Source organism: Balaenoptera physalus (assembly GCF_965194825.1).
Source record: "Balaenoptera physalus genome assembly, chromosome: X".
NCBI classification, from domain to species: Eukaryota; Metazoa; Chordata; class Mammalia; order Artiodactyla; family Balaenopteridae; genus Balaenoptera; species Balaenoptera physalus.
In genome coordinates, this window is record NC_138903.1 from 22215007 (window position 1) to 22238413 (window position 23407).

At 39.4% G+C, this 23407-nt stretch overlaps 2 protein-coding genes across 4 annotated transcripts in view; one reads left to right on the plus strand and one right to left on the minus strand.

The window, feature by feature from the left end:
- POLA1 (DNA polymerase alpha 1, catalytic subunit) overlaps positions 1-23407 on the plus strand; it is a 292429-nt gene that overhangs the window by 231787 nt on the left and 37235 nt on the right. The gene's annotated exons all lie outside the window — the stretch shown is intronic.
- The window catches only part of ARX (aristaless related homeobox), a 64274-nt gene continuing 56875 nt past the window's right edge, over positions 16009-23407 (minus strand). The window contains exon 6 of the mRNA XM_082447170.1: positions 16009-16843. The gene's annotated coding sequence lies outside the window, so the exon portion shown is untranslated. The remainder of the gene's footprint in view (positions 16844-23407) is intronic.

A 23407-nucleotide genomic window follows, 5' to 3' on the forward strand; every position in this document is an offset into this window, starting at 1 on the left:
CATCCACAGTCCATGGTTTACCATAGGGTTCACTATGAGACACTGTGTGAGTTTGGACAAATGTATGATGACATGTAACCACCATTACAGTATCATACACAGTAGTTTCACTGCCCTAAAAATCCTCTGTGCTACTCCTAATCACCCCTCCCTCCCCTCAACTCCTGGCAACAACTGAATTTGTTTGTTTGGTTTTTTTTACTGTCTCCATAGTTTTGCCTTTTCCAAAATGTCATGTGATTGGAATCATATAGTATGTAGCTTTTTCAGATTGGCTTCTTTCACTTAGTAAGATGCATTTTAAGTTTCCTCTGTCTTTTCCTGACTTGGTAGCTCATTTCTTTTTAGCGCTAAATAATATTCCATTGTCTGGATGTACCACAGTTTATTTATCAGTTCACCTACTGAGAGACGTCTTGGTAGCTTCCAGATTTCAGCAGTTATGAATAAGCTGCTATAAACATCCATGTACAGGTTTTTGTGCAGACATGTTTTCAACTCCTTTGGGTAAACACCAAGGAATGCAGTTGCTAGATCGTTTGATGTGTATTTTTGTAAAAGACTGAAAAACTGACTTCCAAAGTGGCTGTACCACGTTGTTTTCCATCCAGCAGTGAATGGGTGTTCCTGTTGCTCCACATCCTCCCCCGCGCTTGGTGGTGTCAGTGTTCCCGATTTTAGCCATTCTGATAGTTGTGTAGTGGCATCTCAATGTTGTTTTAACTGGCATTTCCCTGATGGCATATGATGTGGAGCATCTTTTCATATATGCTTATTTGCCATTTGTATATCTTCTTCGGTGAAGTGTCTTTGGCCCATTTTTTTAATCGGGTTGTTTGTTTTCTTATTTAAGAGTTCTTTGTGTATTTTGGATAACGGTCTTTTATCAGATGTGTCTTTGGCAGATATTTTACCCCAGTCTGTGGCTTGTCTTTTTATTCTTTTGAACACTAATTGCCTTTTCACTTTAGTGTTTGATCTTTCTTTATTCCTAAAAACAAAAACAGAAAAACCACTTTTTTTCTGTTCCTGTTCTCTCTTACCAGATGCTTAGCTCCCCTTATTCTGCGTCAGCTATTTGTAGTAGGATGGTGTATTAGTCTGCTACGCCTGCCATAACACAGTACCACAGACTGGGTCGCTTCAACAGCAGAATGTATTTCCTGACTGTTCTGGAGGCTAGAAGTCTGAGATCAAGGTATCAGAAGGGTTTCTTCTTCTGAGGCCTCTTTGGCTTGTAGATGGCCATTTTCTCCGTCTTCACATGGTCCTCCCTCTATACCTTTCTGTGTCCCATTTTAACTTAATTACCCCTTTAAAGGCTCTATCTCCAAATATAGTCACATTCTGAGGTACTGGGGGTTAGGACTTCAACCCCTCTTTGATATGACTTTGGAGATGGGGGGGATACAATTCAGCCCATAACACATGGTCGTCTTGGTGAATTTTCTATTAGTCCTGCCAGAATAGGAACACCAGGATTTAGGACTCTGTGTTGAAGAAAGGAATTGGAGCTACGGTATAAATGTTTGCAAAAGGATGGTGCTTTAACTGTGGACTTCTGAAAAGCATCTGTTAGGAAGCCCAGTTTCTCAGTGGAGTCCCTTTAGGCCCAGAAGGACTACTCTTCAGGTCACCCTATTTCTTTCAAAGGCCCATGGGCGGCCTGAGGGCCACAGCCTACTGGGCAGCCCCTGTCACGGGCTGTGCTCCTCACTCCTCTCAGCATGGTGAAATCTCCCAGCCACTTCCCCTCTCAAGCTTTGTTCTCACTGGCTTGTTTTGCCAGTTTTTTCTTAAACTTTTCTTGTTACCATCACTCTTCTTTTGTCTTTTCTTTATACCTGATGGTAACGTCTGTAGGTATTTGTTGTTTCCGTTAGTGTCACCAGAACTAGGCTGACCCTATGTAAGGTACTTTATAGTTTCCTGTCATCCTTTCATATGTCTCACACAGGTCCTCACAACAGCCCCATGAGGTAGCAGTGGATTGTGCCCCATTATATTGATGAAGAAATTGAATGTAGTATAAGCTTGCTTCCTTTGCATTCCCATAGCACCCTGTGAAATGCCCTTCTTGTAGGACTGGTCCTGAATTGTTTTGACTTTCTCTTCCACTGAGTTCATGGAGGCCAAGGGTTGTACCTTGTTGATCTGTGCTTTGCCTATGGGAGCCAGCTCACTAAATCTTTGTTGAATGAATCCTTAGTGCAAAATAAGGTCACACAAGCACTTTGAAGAACTGTGGAGGAGTGAGTCCTAGGAATTAGTTCTGTCCATGAATGGCAGTGTACTGGAAAGTTCTCCAGTCTCCTGTATTGCTCGCATGACTCAGGTGTGCCATAAATTAATGTCAGTAAATTTCCTTGACATTTTCAGATTTAATATCTGTCATTTCAACTCTTTGCAAGTGATAACTGAAGATGAGTGACGTCGTAGCTCTCATTTTGCTGATGCCAAATTTGAATTGAATCAAAAGAATGTCAGGTCACTTAACTAGTGAGTGAGCCTGGGTGACTGCCCCTCACCCACACTGCCAGAGTCCTGTTCTCTGCTTGCCATCAGCCGAATAGTTACGCTCATGAAGTAGTAATGATTGTATTGCCTTGTGGAAAATAGGGACCCCAAAGAGAGACAACAGCTAGTACTGAAAAGCTAAGGAATCTAAAAAACTGTTTTGGTGGTTTAGTGTTTTGTTTTTTGGTTTTTTGTTGTTGTTGTTTGGTTTTGGGGGTTTTTTTTTGGTTTTTGGGGGGGTGTTTTGCCAGAAAATAAGAGTTGTATGGAAAAAAATTATATGCTTTAGTGCATATGGGAATTTGGAGATTTCTGAGGGTTTAAGACAGCTCCCTTTTCAATGTTAAGGATTTCTACTATTCCTAAACTGCGAAAGCGAAAGAGTTGTATCATTGCTAGAAGTGCTGAAATACAAGTAGCAAAGAGCCGCTGGAGTCCTCTCTAAGCCAGTTGACATTCTTAGAATTTACTTTGTTAAAGCCTCACGAGGCATTAAGAAGAAGGCTGTGTCAGACACCCTGTCTGATCCAATTCTTACGGGTTATTCCACTGAATTTTAGAAATGAACCTTTTCTCTGTTTTTAATAAATAATAACAGCATACACAAAACAATTCATACCTACCAAATACATATAAAAGTAAAGGTAGAATTTCACTTAAGTACCAATTTGCTCTTCTTAAAGTTATATTTTTTATAATTGTGAAAATCATTTTCGTTAAAGAAACTGATTTTGAAATGGGCAGTCCATTTTCCTTTTGTTTCATTTTCTTACGAATAAAAAATGATCTGAGGTTTTGGGTTTTTCTTTTTAACTATTTCTTTCATTAGTTTAAGTGAATTTTTATCATGGGAGACTAACGTGGCAGTTCAGAACAATTCATGATTAGGAAGTGATTGTAGAAATACATAAAGAATTTTGATGATAGAAAAAGTGGTTCATATAATCCTGAGCTTTGGGGGAGTGTTGTTATTGTTAGACATTATGTAGTTTCAACCTTTAATGACTTAGAGAAATACTAACAACATAAGGTCAAAGTCCAAAACTTAAGTAACCATTATGATTCTAATTTGTAGTTTATATGCAAGGTGGAAAAATTAGTAAGAAACACTAGAATTGTTCACAGCTGTTACCTGTGGGTGGATTATAGATAATTTTTATTTTCTTCTTTATATGATCTGGGCATGTACTGCTTTTATAACAAGAAACAAATTATAAGAACTGAAATTTTACAAAGAAATGTTTTGTTCAACTTGAAATAATGATTCCAGTAGTTTAGCAGTTGAGGGAAAAAATAACATACAGATGAACCCAGGTCAGCTTTTTTCTCCCTGCATTTTTTTACAAATCAAACATAATGCCTTGTTACTCAGAGAGTGATCAATATACCAGCAGTGTAGGCATCACCTGGGAACTTGTTAGGAACGCAGAATATCAGATCCTCCCCAGACCTACTGCATCAGTATCTGCATTTTAACAAGATTCCCAGGCGATTCCTGGGCATATTAAAGTTTGAGAAGCACTGATTCAAGACACTCTCCTTAGTAACTAAAGCCTACTTCCATTCTATTCATCCATTGATTGGGGCCATCCTTTTGGCAAAACTTTAAAATGACGAATGGGCAGAACACAGAAGGCCTAGCCAGGTTTCAGGTGGAAGTGGCACGACAGCCTAGTCTTCTGAAATATATTCTGTAATTAAGCTTAAAAATGTAGTAGCCTGAGAAGAGCTAGGAGAGGGGGGAAAAGCAAGAAAGCATGAGTTCCTCCACTTTGTTTCTTCGTAACTAGAAGGAACAACGGAGAAGTAAATTAAGATTTTCAAAATGGCTTTCAGCTTCTCAAGATGAGTGGCTTATAAAAGAGAAAACTGGAATGTAGCTCTATAGCCACTTCATACAAGGGTTACTCTGTATGTGCCCACCAGTCACCACATTCTGGGTCTCATTACAACATTGATTTAGTATGCTTGTAAAGATTTCAAGGCATCGAGCTAGAATTTTTTAGAAATGAAAACAAGATTCTATTTCTTAATTTTGGAACTACAAAATTTACTTTGGAATTTACTTTTCCTACTGTTGCTGACTTTTCTGTTGTATTTTTATGCTCAGTACAAGAATGACAAAGTTGGTATTTTCCTATGGCAGCCTGGAGCCCCTTCATACTGCTTTGCTTTTCTCTCTGAATGCTGCTAGTTTTGTTTCTGTTTTGTTGTTTAACTAAAGACAACTTTACAGTGTGACAGAAGAGAAACTACATTTTCCAGGGAATTGTCACCATAGTTGCTTTGCCCGTAGTGGAGGTGTCTTGTCTCTGTATATTTTCTGTTATCCTCTTTAGGATAGCGAAAGTTGTATATGACAATATTGCCATGTGTTTGGGCAACAAACTTCCAGATTCTGATAACGTGCCTTTTCTTTAAGCCCATTTCTGTAAATATGCACTCAAGTTTTGCACTTTTATGTAGAAATGGACTCACAAGCATGCTGTGATAACAGATGTGTTACAAGTTTTGTAAAATCCTTCCTAGTATGTCTTTTCAATGAGCAGGTTCCTTGCCCCTTTTGTAGTGCCAAGTACAGCAGCACAAACAAGGGCATTATCTAGGTGATAATGCTGTGGTTGATGGTCTTCATTTGCAAAACATATTGTCATTTTTTGAGTGTTTGAGAGCCGGGAAAACCTGATAAGATTTTTTTCATGTACTTTAAAAAATATATACTTCTATCACCAATGAGGGAAAAAATATTAAATAATTTTCAAGCAGTTAGACCATAATGTGAGCTAATCACTTTATTTTGAAGAAAAGTATTTTTAAACAGTTGAGCTAGTGAATTTACTTTTAAAATGTATTGTGCTTACACAGTAGATGGTTTTATTTCCATGATGTTTTTTACTACATAATTATACATCTTAATTACGTAATTACTATCATAATTATTATGTAATTGCATGTACTTCCACTAATTACAAAATCAGGAAGTGTAATTATCTAGTAAAAACTTTATGAAATTTCATGCACTAAAAATTACTTAAAAGGCTATCTATTCCCATGGTCTACTGGAAGGCTTTCCGTGGTTAGTCTTAGTCCTGACTTTAGTTTAGAACTTGAACCCAAAGGCCAGGAGAAGAAGGACAGTTACAAACAGACTAACACTAAACTGCGTATTGCAATATAGGTTAGATGGCCTTTGTTCCTTATGAGTTAAAGCCAGGGTGCGTTTGAATTTCTTTGTGTTTATGGAATTGTGGTAAGAGTAATATCTTATATTTGAGGTAGCATCACAAAAACTGTCAATGAAAAGGACAGTTCTTAGGAAAGAATTGGTTAATAGAATTGACAATCAAGCCATTAACGTTACAGAACAGCCAGGCCCTCTATACTTCTGTAATGTGAATGGCTTATTTAGCTATCTCTGTCTTTAAAATAATAATAATAATAGTAGTAGTAGTAATATTATTATTATTATTATTTAAAATTCTGTTTCTTTAGTTTGAAGAGGGCTTTTCCCCCCCAGTTTGTGTTTATATTTACCAAGATGGGAACAAACATATCAAAAGAGCATAATCCTTTTCTACTATTACTTGATGTCAAAAGGAGCTTTTGAGACATAAACATACACGCACAAACATGTAACATCAGACCCTAAAGACAGAAGGTTTAATTCAATAAAGCTATGATGTCTTTACCATTCAAAACGACATACAAATTGCACAGTGAAACAATAGTCATAACAGCAAATTAGATATGACATCTAAATTACACTACAAAGAGAAATCCCAGAACCATTTTTGGTCTGTAGGAGTCTATTTTAGCCCAGGTTTAAAACCCAGTCTAGAGACTGCTTTATTGCCTAAGTAGGGTAAAGTTGTAGAAAACTAATTAGAGGTTGGTTGAATTAATTGCAGATTAATTAGGAGGAAAAGGCTTATAATACTCATGGCCGAGAAGAGAGTAGATCCTGTAACTATCAAGATAGAATGTACTCTAAGTTTCAGGAATATTAAATTATCGATATTTGTGTAACATCTATAATAATCTGTTATAACATGACCTAAATAAAGCACTTGGGTTAGATATAGTTACACTAAAATTTCTTCCCCTCAAAATTAGTGCTTTTCGCTAGAAGTGTATTGAATCAACCACGTAAAATATATAACAGTTACTTCTTTTAAAAATGCGGCCGTAAACCTTAAAAGGTCTGTAGTCTTAAAAGCATGTGACATTCCCTTTTTTTTTTGTTGTTGTTGTTGTTCTTAAATCTTTCTAAAGAAGCACGCTTTGTGGTTTTATCAGTTATTGACTTTGTGACTTTTTAATACCAGCTAAAATTTGTAATAAATGTGACCTTAAACAAAAAAGTCAGTGAAAGAAATGAAAACACCAGCCCCGTTTGCTTCAAGCAAATTAGAGGGTTTATAGTCATCCAGAATTATTTCCTGCTCTCAGAGATATTTGGGATTTAAACAGGTTCAGTCTGACTCTGGTTTTTTTTCTCTAGTAGTTTGGGATTATTTTTAAATTGCATATTCTTTTCCTCTTGGGAATCTTTGCTCATTTACTTAGGCCAGAATTTAATGTCTCCATCATTTCTTATTTGCCTTAACTCTGTCGTGATAATGTTTCTTTTCAGAAATGTTTATGCTCCTTTTATGTTTATGAGAGACAGCACTTGCCTCTCCTGCATCTTCTTCATCTTGTTTTTGTTTGTTGTTGTTTTTACCAATTGCATGTGCCGTATCTGAATAGCCTCTAATGGTTAAGAGTTAAGTGTTTTTGCTTAGTCCTCACCTTTCCGATTACAGTGCAGATTTAATTTTTAACCTGACTTAATGTTTAAACTGACTGGGTTTTTTTGTTTGGTTTTAATTTGCTTTGCTTTCTTGCTTTTCATAGAAATTGGCATATGTTTTCATTATCCTCTGTAATTCTTTAAATTTTTCATAATTCTCTAAGGGCTTAAGCCGTAACTTTTGAAGTTTGTGTCCCTGTGATATCTCCAGTTACTCAGTAGCCCCAGGCCCAGATGTGGTGTTGATTTGCACATGATTAGTCAGTGTCCATTTATTATTTTATGCTACTGCACTATCATGTCCATATAATAAACACTATCTCTCATACAGGAAGAAAACCCATCATCAATCGGACTCATTCTTAGAGTAGCTCTTTTTATAGTTGTCATGAATTTATTCAGACCCGTCAGTATTCTCTTCCTTGTGGCCAGCGGGACAGTAACCAGATGGAATTAGTAGTCGGTCATGGAGTTCAATTGAATTAACATTGATTGCATTCTCCCCATGTAAAGGCCCTGGGAAACCTGTTAGCCTTAGCACCGTCCCTTAGAGCTTAAGGCTTAAATCAGCTGTGCTCACAAAAAGATAGGTTTGCAGACTAATTTTAGACACCGATTTACTTTTCTTGTTTTAAGAAATTATTATAAAACCCAACTCACAAATAAGATCACCAAACCAGGTCTGTGTGTAAGTCTGGTTTTATCTGTTTCTCCTTGCTTCACACCCCGCCCCCCAAAATTCATTCAATGAGTGTTTGCTGAGTCTCTGCCTTGTGTGATATGTAAAGGGCCCAAGTATAATCAAGAGCTGGGTCCTTTTTTAGAGGTGATAATATTTCTGATCATTTTCTTATTCACGAATTCACCCTCTAAGCACCTACTTTTTATAGGACTTTATATTTTATGGAGAACATTCACATCTATTATCTTTTACGTTTCCCATTAGATAAAATAGTTGACATTTGAAAAAACAACCTGAAAGAGATGAAACGACCCTCCTGAGGTAGCAAAGCTGCATGGTGTGAGAGCCCAGCCTTCTTTCCACTGTGTCACAGCTGCCCTGCTCTTAATCTAGCAGGGAAACTTCGACCTGAAGGCAAATAACTCTAACACAAGGGGATGGCATGAAGTGCTGTGGGATCTCCGCATTTAGGTCCGGGAAGGGTTCCCAGTGGAGATGGAACCTGAATTGGGCCTTGAAGAAAAGATGAGATTTTAATCGGCACAGGTGCTGGCGTGAAGTTTGAGACTAAGTTTTGTCTTTCCCACTATTCTTTAAGTGCTCTATTGTCTATTGCTGATCTAGCTTTTATAAATCAAAGAACCTTATTTGACAAATGCATGGTGATTTTTAAAACACTTTTGAATTGGAGGTTTAGTCAAAAAGCACTTATTAAGAGGGTAGTCTATGCGAAGCTTTAAACCCAAGACTGGAAGCTGGAAAGCTGTTCGCTCTTCACTCCACACTGTAACCAGTGGTGCTGCTTTGAAAGAAGTTGATTCCATCCTGCAAGATACATCTGTCAGAAGTGTATCAAAGTGTTTTCCTATCTTAAATAATTTAACTCAGATATAATAATGTAAGTATTTTGACATGAAAACGTTACATACTGTGATATATCCACTTATCTTAAAACAGACATCTTTAACTTTAAAAGAAAGAAGTATGGTAAGACAAAACAAAACAGAAATAGGAATTAAAAGAGATGAATGACAGACGGAATTAGTTTTATTTAGAAGATAAAAATAAAATCCTATTAGCATTATGACCAGAGAATGTAAAAATGTTTTACTTGAAGCATGATTAATTTTTTAAACTATCATCATGATGGAAGTTTCGACATATGTAGGACCTGTTTATGGAGTAAATGTTTACTGCTAAAATTATCCCTATGTTTTATTGATTATTATGTATTGTCTTGCCCCCAAAAAAGTAGATGCTAAAAGTCAGTGAAATCCAAGATAAAAGGGAGGGTCTAAATCGAGCCTGTCTTCAGGAAATTATCCAACAGAGCACACGTTGGTCTCTCTTAGTAAAGGCTTTATCACTTTTAACAAATGTGCCACAGGAAATTTATTAGTATGCTACAAAGAAATTTTCAAAATAATTAAGGCTAAACTACACTTGTCAAAATAAATGAATGAAATACAATTTTAAATCATCTTTCTTCACTTATTGCTCATTTGCATAATTCAGTAACTTACACAGGAGTCTTTCATTTATTGGTGTGAATTAGCAAGGTTCTGCTATTCCTTGTTGTACGAGCGGGAATTATGCTACCATGTAATTAACTATTCCAGACATGGACTAACGGGAAATACCAAAGGGCACAGCAAAATCTAAAGAGACAAGGCAGGGAATCTGAAGACAAGAGACAATCAAAGACACCCAACAAACTCAAGCTGGTAGACCACAGGGAATTTTGAATGAAGCCTCTTAATTTATTTTGAGAATAAGGAATCAGTAGTATGAGAGAAATCTCAACAAGATTAGCTGACTAAGCCTACTTAAAAAAAATATCTCTATAGTGCATGGTGTGCCAGGTTAACCACTCCTGTTTGTTAGTCTGTATACAGCTCAACAAATAGCCGGCAAAGCCTTTCATGGGTATATAGTGGCTTTCCATTGAGGTTTTCACTCTTTGAAGGAGGTCGTTTATACCAATGAGATCTGTAGATGCAAATTGCTTTCGCTATATGTGAGGGGTCATTCCTTTCACAGCAGACTTGCTCATCTCTTTTATAGAGGTTTTGTTATTTTTCTACTGCTCCCAAAGGAATGATGGGAATCACGCCCCCCCCCAACCCCCCATCTAACTTAGCATCCAGATCTTTTCCTTCCAGCTCTGTGAAACTTTTGTGTGCTGATCTTTGGGAACAAAACAAGCTGTTGGCAGCAGCCCTTAGCGGTGAATCAGGAAACTTTTTTCCTTCTTTCAACCTGAAATATCATTTTTAGATTTGCCTCTCTTTTTCACCTAATTCTTTTTTTTTTAAATAAATTTATTTATTTTATTTATTTATTTTTGGCTGCATTGGGTCTCCGTTGCTGTGCGCAGGCTTTCTCTAGTTGTGGCGAGCGGGGGCTACTCTTCATTGTGGTGTGCGAGCTTCTCACTGCGGTGGCTTCTCTTGTTGCGGAGCACGGACTCTAGGCGCACGGGCTTCAGTAGTTGTGGCACGTGGGCTCAGTAGCTGTGGCTCGTGGGCTCTAGAGCGCAGGCTCGGTAGTTGTGGCACATGGGCTTAGTTGCTCCGTGGCATGTGGGATCTTCCCTGACCAGGGCTCAAACCCGTGTCCCCTGCATTGGCAGGTGGATTCCTAACCGCTGTGCCACCAGGGAAGCCCTCACCTAATTCTAAGAGAATTTCTTGCTCATTGCAGCAGTGTGTCACTGTAACATGCTAGGGCATGTGGGAAATTCTTGGAAGCAATGTCCTGAAAATGTCATTTTTAGTTTGGCTCCCAGATGATGTAAGCTCATTGGAACTAGAGGAGCAGAGAAGTGAAGGGATCTATTTTAAGGGTTAGCTATGGAAACCTAACTTCTGATCCCATTACTGAAGTGGAGGGAAAGATAACATTTGTCTTTCTCCTAAGCTTTTAAGAATCATACACACAATCATAGGTTTTAGTCTATAATGTTCAGGAGTCTTAGGGAGAAGGGTTTCAGGCACACTGTGGGAGCACTCTGTAAATATTTGTTGTTTCTTCCTTCCTTCCTTCCTTCCTTCCTTCCTTCCTTCCTTCCTTCCTTCCTTCCTTCCTTCCTTCCTTCCTTCCTTCCGCTAGCATTTTTTGAGCACCAAGGGCACTGACCTAGGCTCCTGAAAGGCAGTATAAGGTAGTGATTAAAAGCCTGCTCTCTGGAGCCAGAATGGCCAGTTCAAGTTTTGGCTTTCCACCTCTTGCTAGATAAGTAACTTTGGGGCATGTGACTTACCCCGTGCACCTTCCCTGTACAGCTGGGAGGAATATAGGGCCTGCCTCGTAGGGTTCAAATTAAATGGGATAATATGGAAGCAGGGTGATATGTAAAATGCCTAGAATAGTGCCAGGCACGTAGTAAACATGCAATAAATGTCAGTTGGTTTTATTATTTCGGAGAATAACACTTTATCCAAACCACTGTGATAGTCCTTAGTATTACTGTTACTCTATCTGAGTTGGTTTCTGTAGCCTCTCATTGACCATGTTTTTTGTTTATATTTGTATTCCCAGCATCTGGCACAACACTGCAACTGGATGGTTGCAGTATGAAAAAGGCATGGTTCCTACTCTCAAGGAGCTTAAAATCAATCGTGATAACTGTCATTTAATTCTGTCAGTACTAATAGCAGAGGTTGAAACACAAATAATCCACAAATCATTTTCATGTTGTTTACATATGTCCCTTATCGGTAATAACTGTTGCCTGTTTTCTAGGGAGGGTAAAAAATAGTTGTACTTGTGTGCAGAAATTTGGCCAAACCCAAGTTCCCTAATCATATACTTTAGCACATTACTTCTTAACAACCAGGGTGTATCTTTTACACTTTTTAAAATAACAGGTGCCCAGTTGCCACCGCCAGGTATCTGGTTCAGTAGGTCTGGGGTGGGGCCCCAGTGACTGTGTATTTTAAAAAGCTCCACAGTGACTCTGATGCACACCTACAGTATTGAGAATCTCAGAGTTAGTGAAACTCTTCAAACTTTAATATTGCTTCATGTCAAATATGCATTAAGTATGACTTTGATATAGAAAGGGAGATTGGTTGGTATCTAGATAACAATTTAAATAGACAGTAGAAAGGAAAATGAAGTCAAACACATGAATTATTTCTTCGATAAGGGAATCATTTATGGTGCTGTATGAGCTAATATAGCATTCAAGAATAAAGCGAAGGAGAAAAAATGGGCTAGGGAAAGTAAGCTGGAAGAAACTGGTTTTTGGTAACGAGAGAAGATGAAATAAATGCATTTCAGCAAAATTGGCAATAAGAGCACTTGTTATTTTCAACATTAACTTACATCATGAAAGTAGGAAAGGGCCACCGTGGATGGTGGGGAATCCTCAAAGAGACTAGACGGGTGACTGGGAAGTATCGAGGTAGCAGCTATCCCAACCCTGGCATTTAGGCGTCTCCATAGTTGGGATTTCTGGGACCTTTCCCACCTCCTGTAGTCTTCTCCTTACCGCTGGGCCCAGCTGGCAGGGTCTAGGGTGGGGCCCCAGTGGCTGTGTATTTTAAAAAGCTCCTCTGTCCTAGTAGATCAGCCCTTTGCAGTTTCACATTGCTGCCTGTCACCCAAACGAGCTGGGACCAGGTGGTAGTCCTGGAGGCATTGGAAGGACATGTCTGGGCACCACGGTCATAGTTGGGCTTACCTTGGGTCTCCTGGCAGGACAAATAGCTTGGTTAGCCCCATTTCCCAGCACTGGGGTCTTGGAGCTAGAAAAGAGTCTCCGATGAGCCTTATCTCAGGCTGTTGGTTTCAGATCACCCCCCTTTTGCCTAAAAGGATTGAGACAGCACCTCCGGGGCACCTGCAGATTAGACCCCTCCCTGGGCGGGCCTTGACTCCACCATGGCTACCTCCACCTGCTCATGGGTTTCCCCTGCCTGCATCGCCCACCCCAATCCCGTCTCTCCCTGGTGGTATTCTGCTTATCCTTTAAGGCCTCCCAGCTAAAAATGATCTCTTTGTCCTCCAAACTCGTGCAGCTCTTAAGCACTGCCCCTCATGCATTATAACTCTTTGAGGATGGGGACCATTCTTGAGATGTTACTGTGTGTCTGGTTGCAACTTACACCTGATAGGCACCTAATAAATAGTATGTGAAATTGTTTTCTACAATACTTTAGCGTAGAAGCATAATACTTTGTTTCTTATAGAATACGTTAATGTTTATAGCATACTTTTCTGACTCCCTCCTGTCTTCTCTCTTTGCCATCGTACCCTCCAACTGTACGATAAAACTTTTTCCATCCGTGTATATCTATACGTTCATCAGACATTTAGCCCATACCCTCTCCTCACTCCACATGGACTTGATTTCCCACCCAAATCTACCTACTTTCTGATAATTCCTAATAGAGTTGGGCTGTGATTCTATGCACCTCAGGAGATGGCATAAATTCCAGGCTAGAAATTTCTTTGTTCGAACCTTTAGGTTATATAAATCAAATGGACGCCCTACTCTATTAGTAGAATGAATCAAAAAGTCCAAAGATGGACTTCACATGAGGACCATCTCTGCCCAGACCCACTCCTTGCCCTCCAGAACCTGTATACAGATCATAGCAGCTGGCCATTTTGCTTGTGGGTTTTTCTAGTGGTTCACAGCTCTAGCTCTTTAATGACCTTGCCATCTTTGAATTTCTCTGAGCACTCAAAATTGGTTATTTGGCTTTACCAGTTTTTATGACATCTCGGTATGCCTGGAGGCCATCTCTGGACAGCTGCCTGAAGATGGGGAGATGGGGGTGGCTGAGAGGCTTGTAGTCTGCTCTGTTCTTGTCTCCCTGTGGGACCCTCACTGGAGTGGCAGGCAGGCACACATCTTAATGGCACTGTTGGTTTGTAAACACTACTGTTATTAATAGGCTGGGGCAGGAGGGGGGATGTAGTAAGCCCACATGAAATGTGGAGATAACCTATGTCTTGGGTGTAACCTGCAGGACACACTCTAACAGAGTAATCATTGCACAGTATAATTGCAAGAGAATGAACAAGTTAGAAAATCTATTCCTGGTTTGCCGCTGACTCACTTTGTGGCATGGGCAAACCATTATTACCCTTTGATTTAGTTGCCTTATTTGTTCAAAGAAGGAAAAATAACGTGTTTAAAAAGAGTAATTCCTCTGGAAGGAGGTCTGTAAGTGCAAAGTACTATTGTTCTTTTTATTATTATTATTAGTGTTCTGGTATGATTTAGTTTTATGCCGTGTAGTCCACAGATGTTTCAGTGGTTCTCATTGATGAATTACAAAATACTTCTATGTCATTCTGTTTCATCACACTGATAACAGTTCAGCACATCTTTGTTTTAACCCCAAAGTATATATCCAAAACAGATCTCATTAATAAAATACAATTACCAAATTAAATATATCTATACTATCTTTTTTTCTTAACCTCCTTAAAAACATGGTTACCAACAACTACTAAGTAAGACCTTTAATTACTGCCAATCTTCTCTTGAAAGTAACGGTGCTTATCTTGAGTACTTCGAACTGTAAGTGGTATTCAGTACACAGTGGGGTTGTAATGCGATTATGAAGTGTACCAAGTTAGTGATAAATAAGCATGATAAACCATATATTTGTATTAGAAACAATATTTGAATTATCAACTGAATAAAAAGGCTGCAACTGCTGGTTCCTTGGGGTGGGTATATGATAACAATAAAATACAGTTAAGTACACTTGGAATAAAAAATTGTGTATGCTTCCATATATAGTACAGAAAGAAACCTTTTTAAATTTAATGGGCTTTTGAGTGTGCAGTATTTAAATTACTGGGAGAATTAAAAGATTTGCTTTGCTTTCTGGCAGTAAGCTTTCCAAATTAGGAATTTTTTTTAATATCTCAACTCATTCATCAGTAGAGACCTATGGCTTTTATATAAAGCATTATGGTTCTTTCCCAGATTTCCAGTAATTTTCCAGTGGAGTAGCAATGTAAAAAGAAAAATATTTTCTTTAATTACAGTAAAATGTGTAATTTTCTGTATCAGTTTCTTTTTTTCTTCTTTTCTGGGCATTTGGTTCAAGAGGACATAAATTCTTTATTTTCTAAATTTGGGTCATTTATTATCTTAAAGCATTTAAAGCCCATGTGTGTTTTTTAAGTGTTATATTTTAGTAACCTAGAAATAACTTTAATACTGGGGAGTGGTAATCTGTATAAAATAAATAACACTGTGAATTTCATTTCTGTTTCACCATGAGGTACAGTGAGGAATAAATTGTGTGCATTTGTGTTTTTTTTTTGTTTTTTAATATTTAATTATTTATTTATTTATGGCTGTGTTGGGTCTTCGTTTCCGTGCAAGGGCCTCTTCCAGTTGCGGCAAGCGGGGACCACTCTTCATCGCGGTGCGCGGGCCTCTCACCATCGCGGCCTCTCTTGTTGCGGAGCACAGGCTCCAGACGCGCAGGCTCAGCATTCGTGGCTCACGGGCCCAGCCGCTCCGCGGCATGTGGGATCCCCCCAGACCAGGGCTCGAACCCGTGTTCCCTGCACTGGCAGGCAGACTCTCAACCACTGCGCCACCAGGGAAGCCCGTGTGCATTTGTTTGTAAGAGTGTCCTGAGGCATGGGACCATGAATGGAAAAGGAAGTGTAGCTGCCATGTGAAACCAGAGGTCACAGAGTAGCAGCTGTGGGCCGCATATGACCTCTAAGTATGTTTAAATTTGCCTGAAGAATATTTACCATTTTTAATTAGTTGCTAATATTTTTTTTTAACTGGAGATTTAATATAAAAAGCCAAATTTCTGGGTTTCTTTCAAAAATCAGTGTCTGGCTACACTAGGTCAGCTTTCCTGAATGGCAACAATTGGCTGGAGCCAAGTAGCAGCTAAAGCAGTTGAGACAGAACTTGAGTTCTCCAGTTTGACAGCCACTGCCCTGCTTCAGCCCCCTTCGTTCATTTCTCTTACTCATGTGGCTACTTTAGGCATTTGCTTGCTAAAAATATCTGGAAGTGTGCTTTCTTCCTTTTTTTTTAACCAAAAAAAAAAAAAAGGGAGGAGGAAGGGAAGGGGCCATAGCCATAAAAGTTGGGATTTAAACAGTAAAAAATATCCAACTCACATTAAAAACACAAAAAAGATGAAAGTCACCTTCATAAAGTACAAATCACATAAAAATATACAACTTCCTAGTAGCTAACCTTTTTTATGGCAACTCTGATCCTCGCAGCGTCCCAGGGAGTTAAGATAACAATTACATACTACTCAATCCACGAAGGAGAAAACCAAGTATTAGTGAAGCTCATTAATTTGTCCGGGTTCACAGGTGCTAAGTGGAGCAGCTGAGGTATGACCCAGCTTCAGATGGTAGTCTAGAGTAGCGCTGGGCAGTAGAATTTTTTGCAGTGACAGAAATGTTCTGTATCTGTGCTGTCTGCTGCGGTAACCTCTAGCCACATGTGGCTGTTGAAAACTTGAATGTGGCTAGTGTGACCGAGGAACTGAATTTTTAATTATTTAAATTGAAATAGTCACATGTGGTTAGTGACTGCCTTGTTGGGCAGTGCAGGAATCTAGAGCTCTTTTTTTTTTTTTTCCTTCACCACATGGTCTCTGTATTGAACAGTCTTACACTGTTTAATAAAATTCATCAAAAGGTTTCTGTAAGGTTTTCTCGAGTTACTTACCCAGTGGCAAGTATCCATTCTGCCAGGAGTTTAAGATACGTTGAATATTTTCTGTATCTGCATAGATTTCTCTGCATGAAGGCTTCATCATACACAGTAGTGTTCTTTGTAACAAAGTTGGAGGTCCTAGTGGTAAGGTTCTTATATACAGAATCTCCGAAGATTCCTAGCCCAGATAAAGAACATAATTGGAGGTATGTTTTGACATCGGAAATGTATAGATGACCAGGACAGTCTAATTCCCTAGTCTTCTTTATGATCAAGGGTACTAGGTCTGTTACAGAATCGTGAAAGAAAATGAACAATCTTTGATGGTTAGCTGGTTTGAATTGGGTCACAGTGACTTTTAGAAAGGTGGCCATTAGCTAACCTCTCTGTCAATAAACATATATCATTAAATCTAAAATGGCATCGAGGGGCTTCCCTAGTGGCGCAGTGGTTAAGAATCCACCTGCCAATGCAGGGGACACGGGTTCGAGCCCTGGTCTGGGAAGATCCCACATGCCACGGAGCAACTAAGCCCGTATGCCACAACTACCGAGCCTTCACTCTAGAGCCCACGAGCCACAGCTTCTGAGCCCGCACCACAACTGTTGAAGCCCACGTGCCTAGAGCCCGTGCTCCGCAACAAGAGAAGCCACCGCAATGAGAAGCCCGCACACTGCAACGAAGAGTAGCCCCCGCTCACCACAACTAGAGAAAGCCCGCGCGCAGCAACGAAGACCCAATGCAGCCGAAGATAAATAAATAAAATTTAAAAATAATAAATAAAATGGCATCGATTTAGGACACATCCTGATTTTGAAGATGTTAAAACATGGGGGAGGGGATTCATCTTAGAATGGGTGAAATATAGTTTGTCAATGGGCTTCATCTCGGTTTGGTCAGCCTATAACCAGGGACAGCATTGAGATGCATATGTCAACTTTGCCCTGTAGTTAATTAAACCCTTCACTTGGGCTGTCCCCTCACCCACTACCTTATGTTGGTCCTGACTAATTAACAAAGACTTTCAGGTGGTTAGGAGTGGGTTTAAGCTCTTGCTCAGTAACAATTTGATCACTATATTCACTTTCTTTAAAAATCCCCCTGCCCCATAAATGCAGCCGAAGATGTTTTATTATCATAAATAGTACCAGAACAAGCTTAACCAATCACCTTCTAGCACAGGGGCAACTCTGTAGCACTCCTTTTCAGAATACCACATGCTGTAGTTCATATTATCACATTAGCTATCCAAACGCACCATTTGTTTTTAAATACTGGGGTGTTTACCTGAAAATTTCCTCTTTTCATCTCCCTGCCCCACTTCACCGATACATTGTCACTGCAGTGACAAGTTTATTTATGTGCCTTAATATCTTCACTTTATGTTATTTTTAAAGTATATTCATATGTCTCCATGGCAGTGTTCTTGAGCATCTTAAGATATTAGTTATTATGGAGTAGGTTCATATTATTCATTTTTCGTGATGCTCTCTCGAGTCTTGCCTTTATTCAGACTTTGAAATATTTCAACACTTCTAAACTCCTGCCTTAAAATTTCTGTACCAGTCTTACTCTGGAAACTGAGCATGTCCTACTGAAATCTTAACAGCTCTTATAAGAAATTTGGGAGTTTGAATCAACAAAAACAGAAGCATTTTTTGCCCACAAAGGAGTCTGACACCTAATGGTTACCATTTCATACACTGCTGTGAAAAGTTCCCAGATACAAGCCATTCAGAGTTCACACATACAAAATTCATGCATGAGTTAATGAATATCATTCATTATGTACTAACAAGGAATCCTAAGTGCTTTGATAAATGTATTCGTTTGAACCATATAAAATTGCTGATGTTTGACCTTTTTTTAAAAAAAAAATTAATAGCTACTTTATTTATTTATTTTTGGCTGTGTTGGGTCTTCGTTTTGTGCGAGGGCTTTCTCTAGTTGCGGCAAGCGGGGGCCACTCTTCATCGCGGTGCGGGGGCCGCTCTTCATCGCAGTGCGTGGGCCTTTCACTATCGCGGTCCCTCCCGTTGCGGGGCACAGGCTCCAGACGCACAGGCTCAGTAGTTGTGGCTCACGGGCCCAGTTGCTCTGCGGCATGTGGGATCTTCCCAGACCAGGGCTCGAACCCGTGTCCCCTGCATTAGCAGGCAGATTCTCAACCACTGCGCCGCCAGGGAAGCCCATTGACCATTTTTGACCTACCAAAAAAAGCAACCTCACATGATCCATTCTAATACAGGTTCGGACCAGACTAGTTTATATAAACTGCTTTCTCTACTTTTGCTGTTTTCTCTTTTTATTTTTTTCAATTAGTACTTTTAACACAACGACCTTCTCCTTGCTACTACCCTTTTGTATTTCTCAATTAATAATATTTTTTCTAGTGCTCTTCCCTTCTCAGATAATTCCCCAAACCAAGTCTCAGAATTACTGGCACAAAGAGGTCTGGTTACATAGTACCTCCAGGATGCAATCAGTACTTAACTGCTTCAAGTGTTTGACCCGTTTTGAGAATTTCATTATCCTAAAAGGTTGGTGTCATTGAATATGTTTACTGCCCAATAAGCCACCATAGTTCCTTCCTTCTCAAATGAAAAAAGCAGAAGGAAAAATGCTACATTTTTTTTGTTCAGTGCTGATAGAGGCCATGCTGTGGGATATCTTTGTTATGACATGATTTGGCTAAAGCATCTCTGGAGAATAAAATTAACAAGTATCCTCTGTTACATTCACCTTTTATTCAACTGAATGTAAATTAATAAATCACTGTAGTTTTTGAATAGTATTTTGTCTTTGGGTCTTTGTCTCAAAAAAGAAATGGGATGGGGACTTCCCTGGCAGTCCAGTGGTTAAGACTCTGCACTTCCACTGCAGGGGGCATGGATTCAATCCCTGGTCGGGGAACTAAGATCCCACATGCCACGTGGTGTGCCCGAAAAAAAAAAAAAAATACACTCATTATTGAAAATTTAAAAAAAAAAAGAAATGGGATGTATGTTATGTATGGGATGTATGTTATATTTTATTAGAAGTTTATTAGAGACATCAACCATCACTTGGTCTGAAACTCTAGAAATCGTACATTCGTATTTCTATCCATTTGTATTTGCAGTTTCCTAGTTTCCAGGGGTATATAATGACAGTTCATATTTTCAGACTCAACCGTATTTTTGTTATTATTAATTTGCTGTTTTTATTTAAAGAGGATTTGTCAGTAGTAGTTTGTAATGTCAAATAAATAAAAAATAAAAATATTTAAATCCCTTATTGAACAGTTCGACTCTTTACATGTGGCTATGCTACTCTTTGCAATAACCTGCTAGATAGATGTTCTTTTCCCCATTTTACAGATGTGAAGCGGAGGTCAGCCTAAGTTATTTTCTTGGACAGTAATCTAAATCTAGTACAGTTCCATAATTGAAACGGAGGCCAGCAGACTCCAAAGACTTTAACCCCAGCCCCCAACCCACCCTTCCTCTATGGCATCCTTCCTAGCGATTTTAAAAGAAATCCTTAAACATCTATATCACTACAGTGCCTCTCATCATGTATATTACTGTCCTGTTTTTTTTTATGAGTTAGGTTTGGTTTTTTTTTTTTGCTGTTATTTATTTTTTGGGTTTTTTTTAACATCTTTATTGGAGTATAATTGCTATACAATGGTGTGCTTTACAGTGGTGTGTTAGTTTCTGCTGTATAACAAAGTGAATCAGCTATACATATACATACATCCCCATATCTCCTCCCTCTTGCGTCTCCCTCCCACCCTCCCTATCCCACCCCTCTAGGTGGACACAAAGCACCGAGCTGATCTCCCTGTGCTATGTGGCTGCTTCCCACTAGCTATCTATTTTACATTTGGTAGTGTACATATGTCCATGCCACTCTCTCACTTCGTCCCAGCTTACCCTTCCCCCTCCCCGTGTCCTATGAGTTAGTTTTTAATTTAAGAAATATTTACTGATGGCCTGCTGTGCACCAGGCATAGCCAAGGTGTCTGTTCTCATGGCACATTCTACAGGAGAGAGACAAACACAATAATTTCAGACAATAACAATCCCTCCTGGGACAGTAAAACTGGGGGAGTGGTTTGATGGAAGTGGGTAGGATGTTCTCTGCAAGGAGGTGGCCTGAGTGACAAGAAACCAGCCATAGGACTAAGTCTGCAGGCAGGATATTCTAGGCCAAGGGCAAGGGGAAAGAGCCTGGGGCTTGAACATCTTGCAACTGCAAGGGGGCAGGTGCGGCTGGAGGACAGCCAGCGAGGAGGAAGTAATAGGAGATGAAGCTGGAGAGATAGGCAGGGGCTAGATCCCGGGTCAGGGGTGTGAATATTATCCTCAATACAGCAGGAAGCTCTTCAACACTTTAAATAGGGGAGTGGCATGATCTGATTTATGCCTTGTACAGTGCTGGCTACTGTTTGGTGAGTGACACTAGACTGTATTTCCACTGTGGGAGCCTTTAGGAAGCCCCCCTCTACCAAGTGTCCAGTTCTTGGAAACACCCCATGTTTTTCTTCTAGAAATGACGCATGCAGGCCCAGAGGAAAATGCTAAAGCCTTGAAAATTGTGTATTAATTAGGGAGAGTGTGAAGAGCATCACAACTTTAAAAGGTGACTGGGTTCACCAGCCTCATTCTTGTCTCTCCATGGTGCTTGTTGCAGGCTCTGCTAAGCAGCTGCTAGGGACCTAAAGACCTAGAGTAGCTAAATTTGTAAGCTGTGTTGCCTCACACTTATAATAGAGATGGAGATCAAGAATTGTGTTCGTATACAAATTCTTGCTAGATGGTAATAATCAGTGCTAGAGAACTTTCAACAGTGCCCTGTTGTTTCTAAGTGTCAGTAATAAGACCTTTTGATTTTGGGGTTTTTTCTTTTTTTTTGGATACAGTTGAAATACGTTATTGACTGAAAAAATTAAATATACCTTTCACTTAAATATTATATCTTTTGAACTTTTGAATATGAGAGTTGAAGTTTCTGATGAGCAAAGAATTGTGTGTGGGATTGTTTTTAATTACTGTTTTTAAAAAATACATTAAGGACTTCTGGTGATAGTAGAAAATATTAATTCCTTTGAAAACCTGGCCGTGTTGCTAGATCCACATTTGCTTTTCTGTGTTTTTGTGAACAACTGATCAAATTAGATTCGTCACTCTTGGCTTGTGGTGATTTGAAATTGAAATGGAATATATTAAAGCAGCCAACCACACTGATTACATTGCAAGCCTCATTTAATTTCATACATTCACACATTACAGTGAAAGGCGGATTTTTTTAATGCATGATTGTGACTGTACCTTGAGCAGCTCCAAAGGTCATCTGTAATGGGCGCATAATTTGTTAGTGTTAGATATCTGATTTATGGTAGGTGTTCCTCAGCCTGATTTGTACGAGTAGCAAATATGGCGAGCATCACAAGTCAAATCTGTAAGAAGTTCATCCTGTCACATTTGGTGGTATTGTCTTATTCTTCATTGGTCAGTAGACCACAGTAAATCATGGAATAGCTGTCATCCTCAACTAGAGAAAGTGCCAGAACTGCGCCCCTATCGCACAGGGGTTAAATGAGCTATTCTTCTTAAGAGAGCAGGCTGGCCCAGGTGAAGGTGATCAGAGTATTACCAGCTCAGCTAACAGCACTTGCTCACTTAGCTACTTGAGCCTTAGTCCCCAAAAAAGGCTATAAAAGGACTTTTTCAGTTTCATAAGAGCAAGAACATTTGTGAGTTTGCTTCTTTTTTTTCTTTTTTTCCTATCAGTTTTACTAACTTCATTTACTCTGTGCCTTCCTGTGTGACAGGCACTGTGGGGAGACGCCCCCCCAGAGATCCAGAGCATGATTAGTACCCAGTCTCTGCCTTCAGGAAGAGCATGAGCAGATACAGCCGTTTGTCCCACTGCAGAGATGGCATTAACCCTGTCAGCGACTCAGGAGCACGGCTGGCACTGGCAGCTCCCATTGTCCCTAACGTGGTCGTATTTGGGGTTAGCACTGCACGGGGAGAAAAAGCTCGTGCGTGCTTTACGGGAACTCAGCTGCTTTGTTTGAGAACCACGCTGTGGAGTTGCCTTTTATTTTGTTTACGATGGTGGAGACTTGTTCGTTTTGATCTGATATTCCTCACAGTTTAGGGTTTGCTCAGGATGTGTAGATTTGTTTTTGTTGACTTTGATCAACGTTTGTTATTTTTCAGCTTTCAATAACAAAAGGCACCTAAACCATTTTTAAAGCTGAATTATTGAAAGTTCTGAATGGGGGTGGGGGGTGGGACTAAAACAGAAATATCCTACCTAACCCCTACTGGAGGGGTTACTTTTAAAACTTTCTTTTTCACCTCACATATTTGGGAGGGGGAGAATATTTAAGTTCTATTCACTTAGTTAATTTTAATTATGCAATACAGTGTTATCAACTGTAGTCACTATGTTTTGCATCAGATCCTCAGAATTTATTTACCTTATAGCTGAAAGTTTGTACCCTTTGACTAATCTCTCCCTATTTCCCCCAGGCCCTGACAACCACTTTTCTAATCTCTGTTTCTATGAGTTTGACACTTTTTTTTTTTAAGATTCCACTTATGAGTGATACTGAGCAGTATTTGTTTTTCTCTGTCTGGCTTATTTCATTTAGCATAATGCCCACAAGGTCTATCCATCTTTTTGCAAATGGCAGGATTTCCTTCTTTCTCATGGCTGAATAATATACACACCACATTTTCTTTAT